The following is a 6,655-nucleotide window of genomic DNA, read 5'->3' on the forward strand; positions in this document are numbered from 1 at the left end:
CGCAATATTTTTAACCATGTTTTCCATCTTATTTGCTTTTGTTTTTCCTCTTTCTTTCCTTTTTTTTGCTGTGTCACTCTGGGCCTCTCTCTGAAGTGGATGGAGTAGTCTGATCGATTTCACGGCCGTTTGCTGAGTAGGCCGTGAGCAGCTTGTCAGGACGGAGTAGAGCATCGTTCTCCTCCTTTCACTGGCTGGGACAGAGGGACCTCACGGACTCTCTAATCAGGACAGCTTCTCTCTCTCTCTCTCTCTCTCTCTCTCTCTCTCTCTCTCTCTCTTTCTCTAAGTTCAGTTCAGTCCAACACAGCATTAGAATTGCCAAAAAGTGTCTATCAATAAATCGACATAAGAAAAAAAAAGTTTTTCCTTTATATTTTTGGTTTAACCACATTTTTTTTACACAATACGTGAGACTATAACCAGTAATATACTATATTATACTACTATATTATAACTAGTAATGCTCCCAACATTAGGAGGGTCAGGAAAAGCACATGCCTCCTCCGATACATGTGGATTCAGACTCCGCCCCTTTTTCCAACTGCTGTCAAACACTGCAGCATCACTAGTTAGATGCCTGATGTGTTGCTGTGTTAATCAGCATCATAATAGAATACAGATGTGTAGTAATGAAGTAGAACTACTTCACTACTGTACTTAAGTACTAAAATGCTGTATCTGTATCTTCTAGAGTATTATTTATACTGTATCTGTATCTTCTGGAGTATTAGTTTTACTTTAATACTGTACTTAAATACTAAAATGCTGTTTCTGTATCTCTATTGGAGTATTATTTTTACTTCACTACTATACTTAAGCACTAAAATGCTGTATCTGTATCTACTGGAGTATTATTTACACTGTATCTGTATCTCTACTGGAGTATTAGTTTTACTTCACTACTGTACTTAAGTACTAAAATGCTTTATCTGTATCTTCTGGAGTATTATTTTTACTTCACTACTGTACTTAAGCACTAAAATACTGTACCTGTATCTCTACTGGAGTATTAGTTTTACTTCACTACTATACTTAAGTACTAAAATGCTGTATCTGTATCTACTGAACTCTTCATTTTACTTAACTAATGTACTTAAGTACTAAAATGCTGTATCTGTATCTCTGTTGGAGTATTAGTTTTACTTCACTACTGTACTTAAGTACTAAAATACTGTACCTGTATCTCGACTGGAGTATTAGTTTTACTTCACTACTGTACTTAGGTACTAAAATGCTGTATCTGTATCTCTATTGGAATATTAGTTTTACTTCACTACTGTACTTAGGTACTAAAATGCTGTATCTGTATCTCTACTGGAGTATTAGTTTTACTTCACTACTGTACTTAGGTACTAAAATGCTGTATCTGTATCTCTATTGGAGTATTAGTTTTACTTCACTACTGTACTTAAGTATTAAAATGCTGTATTTATACATATCTGCAATGGGAGTTATGAGAAGAAAGAAAGAAGGTTGAAGCCTCTATCCTGGATACAACTGTAACTGTATCTATTGTATATTGTATTTATCAATGAGTATATTATATAAGAAGCTTTTCTCTGCAGAGTTTCTGTAGGTACTCAAAATCCGACAGCGTGAGACAATAACAAACTAATTAACATGCAATTTTAACTTAAAAAAATACGTCCGAGGTTGTGAGGTTGTGTGCTGCACTTTCTGATTAGACTGAATGGAATTTTTCTAATATTCTGTAAAGCTCGCTATGATTGAACACATTTTTTGGCAGAGCGTGGACAGATCAATGAGTCATAGTAATTCTGGAACCACAGCTTCTCTCTCTCTCTCTCTCTCTCTCACTGTTTTACTGGTCAGGGTCTTGTGCTGTTGTCTCGGTGGGATATAGTAGTAGTCATTCATTTTCCTCACATCATGGTTCAGGATAATGGAAATAAGTGCGCACTGGTACAATCCACAAAAATCACTACAGCAGAATCAATGTGAAACAGACTCCAAATCACAGTGAGGACAGTTATCTACAAACAGAGATATAAGGTCATCCATACAGCATTTTAAGCTCATTCCAGGATCGCAATATAAAAAAAGAGGTGGACAACCAACTAGTAATTATCATAACATATTTTTAGAGGGAGGATCAAGCACCTTTCTAGAAACCCAAGGTTACTTTACAATTCACACGTTTTACACGCAAACATTTATACTCAGCACTCATCCACACTCCGGTAAGAAGCGACAGCCAATATCGCACAACATACTCTCAACCGGAAACCACCGTCAACCTGGAGGACTGCATCCAGCACTACAGCATTTACCCAGGACAGAGTGCCAATCCATATCTGGGCACACAGTTATACACACATTTACACACATAAAAACTTACAACACACTTACACATATACACCAAATTTAGGCAATTTAGAACATCCAATTTACCTGATCTTCATGTTCCCGGAGGAAACGCACGCAGACACAGGGAGAACATGGAAACTCCACTCAGAGAGGGACTTGAACCCAAGACCCCAGTGGCGGGAGGCGAAAGTACTAACCACTAAGCCACCATGCCAAGTTGTTAATTGCTTTCAAGAGTCACCAATTTAGACCAACACCATGCTAACCTCCCTTGGTCCAAACCTCCAGGAGAAACCATTTCATTCAGAAAGTGTGTGTGTGTGGGGGTGGGGGTGGGGGGGTGTATGAGGTGTTAGTGTGTGTTGTGCTGGTACGAGTATATCAGAAACAGATTGAGATCTTCTGTCTCTGACTTTACTCTATCTACAAGGTGTTTCAGCTGTAGGTAAGAGTGTGTAATAGAGTAATAGAGTGGAGGACAGTGAGAGATTAAACACAGTGTTTAAAAACTCCAGCAGCACTGCTGTATCTGATACTCTCTCTCTCTCTCTCTCTCTCTCTCTCTCTCTATAATCTGCAGTATGAGTGAGCTGTATTCAGAGGGTGCAGTACAGTGTTATATAGTGGAGATGTCTGTGGGTCTCGGTTCTCTGGTTCCTGATTCGTTACTCAGCATGTGTGTGTGTGTGTTTTATTGAATGGTATAGTGTGCGTGCTGGTGTTTGATGTTGATGTTGAATGGAGGGCTTGTTTGTAATTTCTGCTCCTGCTTTTATATGTATTTTATATTTATTTCTTCTGTTTCTTTTGTACTCTATTGTTTGTTGTGTGTCACTCTGCCCTGCTGGAGACTTGGATCCGGTCTCAGATGAGTTTCCTCAAAAAAAAAAAAAAATGTGTGTGTGTGTGTGTGTGTGTGAGAGAGAGAGAGCGAGAGAGAGAGAGAGAGAATGATATAGAGATATAAAGACACCATGAATTGAATGATTACATTGATTGGTCAAATAGACAGACAGGCAGACAGACTGACTGACTGAGTGACAGATCGATAGATAGATAGATAGATAGATAGATAGATAGATAGATAGATAGATAGATAGATAGATAGATAGATAGATAGATAGATAGATAGATAGATAGATAGATAGACATGAATATAGACACATAATCAACTGTAACTGGATAAGTGAATGATCAATAGATTGGTTGGTACATAAATATACACAGAGAGAGAGAGAGAGAGAGAGAGAGAGAGACATATGAATAGATAGAATTAGAAATAGATCAAAAAGAAAGAGAGCAGGAATAGAAACAGATTGTGACAGAGAGGAAGAGAAAGAAAGTGAGAGAGGGGGCAGAAGAAATGACAGACAGGTAGGCAGACAGACAGGCAGGTAATAGACAAACAAATACACAGATAGGCAGGTACATTAATATCTTGAGCAAAATATAGACAGAAAGACACAGATAGAAAAAGAGAAAGAGAGAAAGAGAGAAAGATGAAGAGAGAAAGGGAAGAATAGAGGTAGAAAAAGTAACATATAAAGACAAGATATAATAATTACAGATTGATAAACATTACTTTGACAGACAGACAGACAGACAGAGAGTCAAATAGACTGATTGAATAATGGATAGAAAGATGTATTGATTGGTTAAGTAATTGATTAGTAGTTGATTTTTGACTGATATGTAGACATATACAGTACAATTAAACAGATCGATTAACCAATAGATTAATCTATCAGATACATTAATAGCTTGAACACATTTTAGAGAAAGGGACTCTGTAATGAATGAGAAGTATCCAATTACAGTCCTCCATAATGTGAACGTATGTGGATTGGCTTCAGTTTACTGGTCTAATGATTAAGGTCTATCTGCACAATACTGTAATATATATTTATAATATGTATTACAAGGATTGGATAAGGGTCGAGGTGCACATTGAGTTCTGCCGTGATTTGGGCAGCCGTGGTTTTATGTTTTTTGGATACAATCCGGGTTAGCACCCGAACATCCCTTTGAGACATCTTCCTCTTGCGTCCACAGTTAATCCTGTTGGATGTGGTTTGGGCTTCTTGGTGGTATGCTGACATTACCCTGGATACTGTGGCTCTTGATGCATCACAAAGACTTGCTGTCTTGGTCACAGATGCGCCAGCAAGACGTGCACCAACAACTTGTCCTCTTTTGAACTCTGGTATGTCGCCCATAATGTTGTGTGCATTGCAATATTTTGAGCAAAACTGTACTCTTACCCTGCTAATTGAACCTTCACACTCTGATCTTACTGGTGCAATGTGCAATTAATGAAGATTGGCCACCAGGCTGCTCCAATTTAGCCATGAAACCTCCCACACTAAAATGACAGGTGTTTCAGTTTCATTGTCCAACCCCTGTATAATATTTATAATAATGTAGTGTTCAGTGTAAATGATACTGTATTGCTGTAGTTGTTCTCAGTTTATTTCTTCTGTTTTATATGTGAGTCACGTGATCAGAAGAAGACAGTGAAGATGAGTTCTCTCGGCTGGGCGATGCTCTAACGCTTAATGGAGCGCTCTGCTTTTAGAGCTGGCGCTCGTGTCCGTCAGCGCTCAGCGCTCGGGTTAGTAAAGTGCAGGGATCCTGACTGGAGCCACAATGAATTCCCATTTCATCTCCATTTGATTATGCACTACATTAAAGACTAATTGCCTTTAAAATGAAATTCTGAATAACAAATCAACCGGCGGTGAAGTGCGGCGAGTCTCCGGCTCTTTGAAGCAGCGGAGAGGAGGAGATACGGGGAAAGAAAGGAACCTGATGTTTTGATTTCTTTTCAACAGAGTAATCTAATCAGCATTTCTGTAGTCTGGCCTGAAGCATGTCTCGCAGCTTTCTTGATGATCTTTCAGTGCTATTAAATCAATTCCTGATTGGAGTAATGAAAACAATTATAGGAAAGGGTTAAAGACAGCTCTTGATATCTTATAGGTATATGTTTGAGTAAAATGAACATTGTTGTTTTATTTTATAAACTGTGGACAACATTTCTCTCAAATTCCAAATCAAAATTTTGTCATTTAGAGTTATTTATTTGCAGAAAATGAGAAATGGCTGAAATAATAAAAAAGATGCAGAGCTTTTAGACCTCAAATAATGCAAAGAAAACAAGTTCATATTTATAATCAAGTTTTAAGAGTTTAGAAATCATTATTTGGTGGAATAACCCTGGTTTTTACCCTGCATCTCGGCATCATGTTCTCCTCCACCAGTCTTACACACTGCTTTTGGATAACGTTATGCCTTTACTCCTGGTGCAACAATTCAAGCAGTTCAGCTTGGTTTGATGGTTTGTGATCATCCATCTTCCTCTCCTCTTTTTTTCCAGAGCTGTATGTATAGATAGGAATAATAAGATATTAAAAAGAAAGAGAGCAGAAAGAGAGATAGCTTGTGAAAAAGAGAGAGGGAGAGAGAGAGAGAGAGAGAGAGAGAGAAAGAGAGCACAGACAGGCAGACAGACAGAGATGTTATTGATTGAGTAATGAATCCAAATTATTTTTGACTGATAGGTAGACAGACAAATAAACAGACAGACAGGTACATTAATGACTTAACCACAATATTGATACGGACAGAAAGAGATAGAAAGAGAGAGAAAAAGTAAGATTTAGAGAAAATGGAATGTCTTTAGCCTCGTAGATCTACAACACAAAAACACCAAACATGTCTTGGCAGATTGAGTTTTTTATTTTATTTTATTTTATATTATTTAATTTTAAATTGTGCCTCAGCTGAAGAGATATGTCTCTCAGTAAACACTCCTATACAGAATTACAGAGCTTTATCCTGCCAGTTTGATGGGTTGACAGCAGAGCTTATGCTTTTCTAAAGTCTGTTGAATTGCTCATTTAAGCCCGACTCTTTTCCTGAAGTAATAAGATCCACAGGATGAAGAGTGGATCACCTACTGCTGAAGATTTATAGCCTAATCCTCCCAAATGACATCTATAGGAAGAATAGTTATTAGTATCCTGTCCTTCCTGAGTGATGAGTAAAGCTCTGATGAAGCAGCTTCAGTGATTTAACCCTTTAAACCAAAACCTCAAGAATATAATTAAGAGGAAGATGGAGGACACAAGCCATCAAACCAACACACTGATCTGCTTGAATTTTTGCACCAGGAGTAAAGCAGCATAAAGTTATCCAAAAGCAGTGTGTAAGACTGGTGGAGGAGAACATGATGCCAAGATACATGAAAAAACTGTGATTAAAAACCAGGGTAATTACACCAAATATTGATTTCTGAACTCTTAAAACTTTATGAATATGAACT

The sequence above is a fragment of the Astyanax mexicanus genome, chromosome 20, assembly GCF_023375975.1.
Source record: "Astyanax mexicanus isolate ESR-SI-001 chromosome 20, AstMex3_surface, whole genome shotgun sequence".
NCBI lineage: Eukaryota > Metazoa > Chordata > Actinopteri > Characiformes > Acestrorhamphidae > Astyanax > Astyanax mexicanus.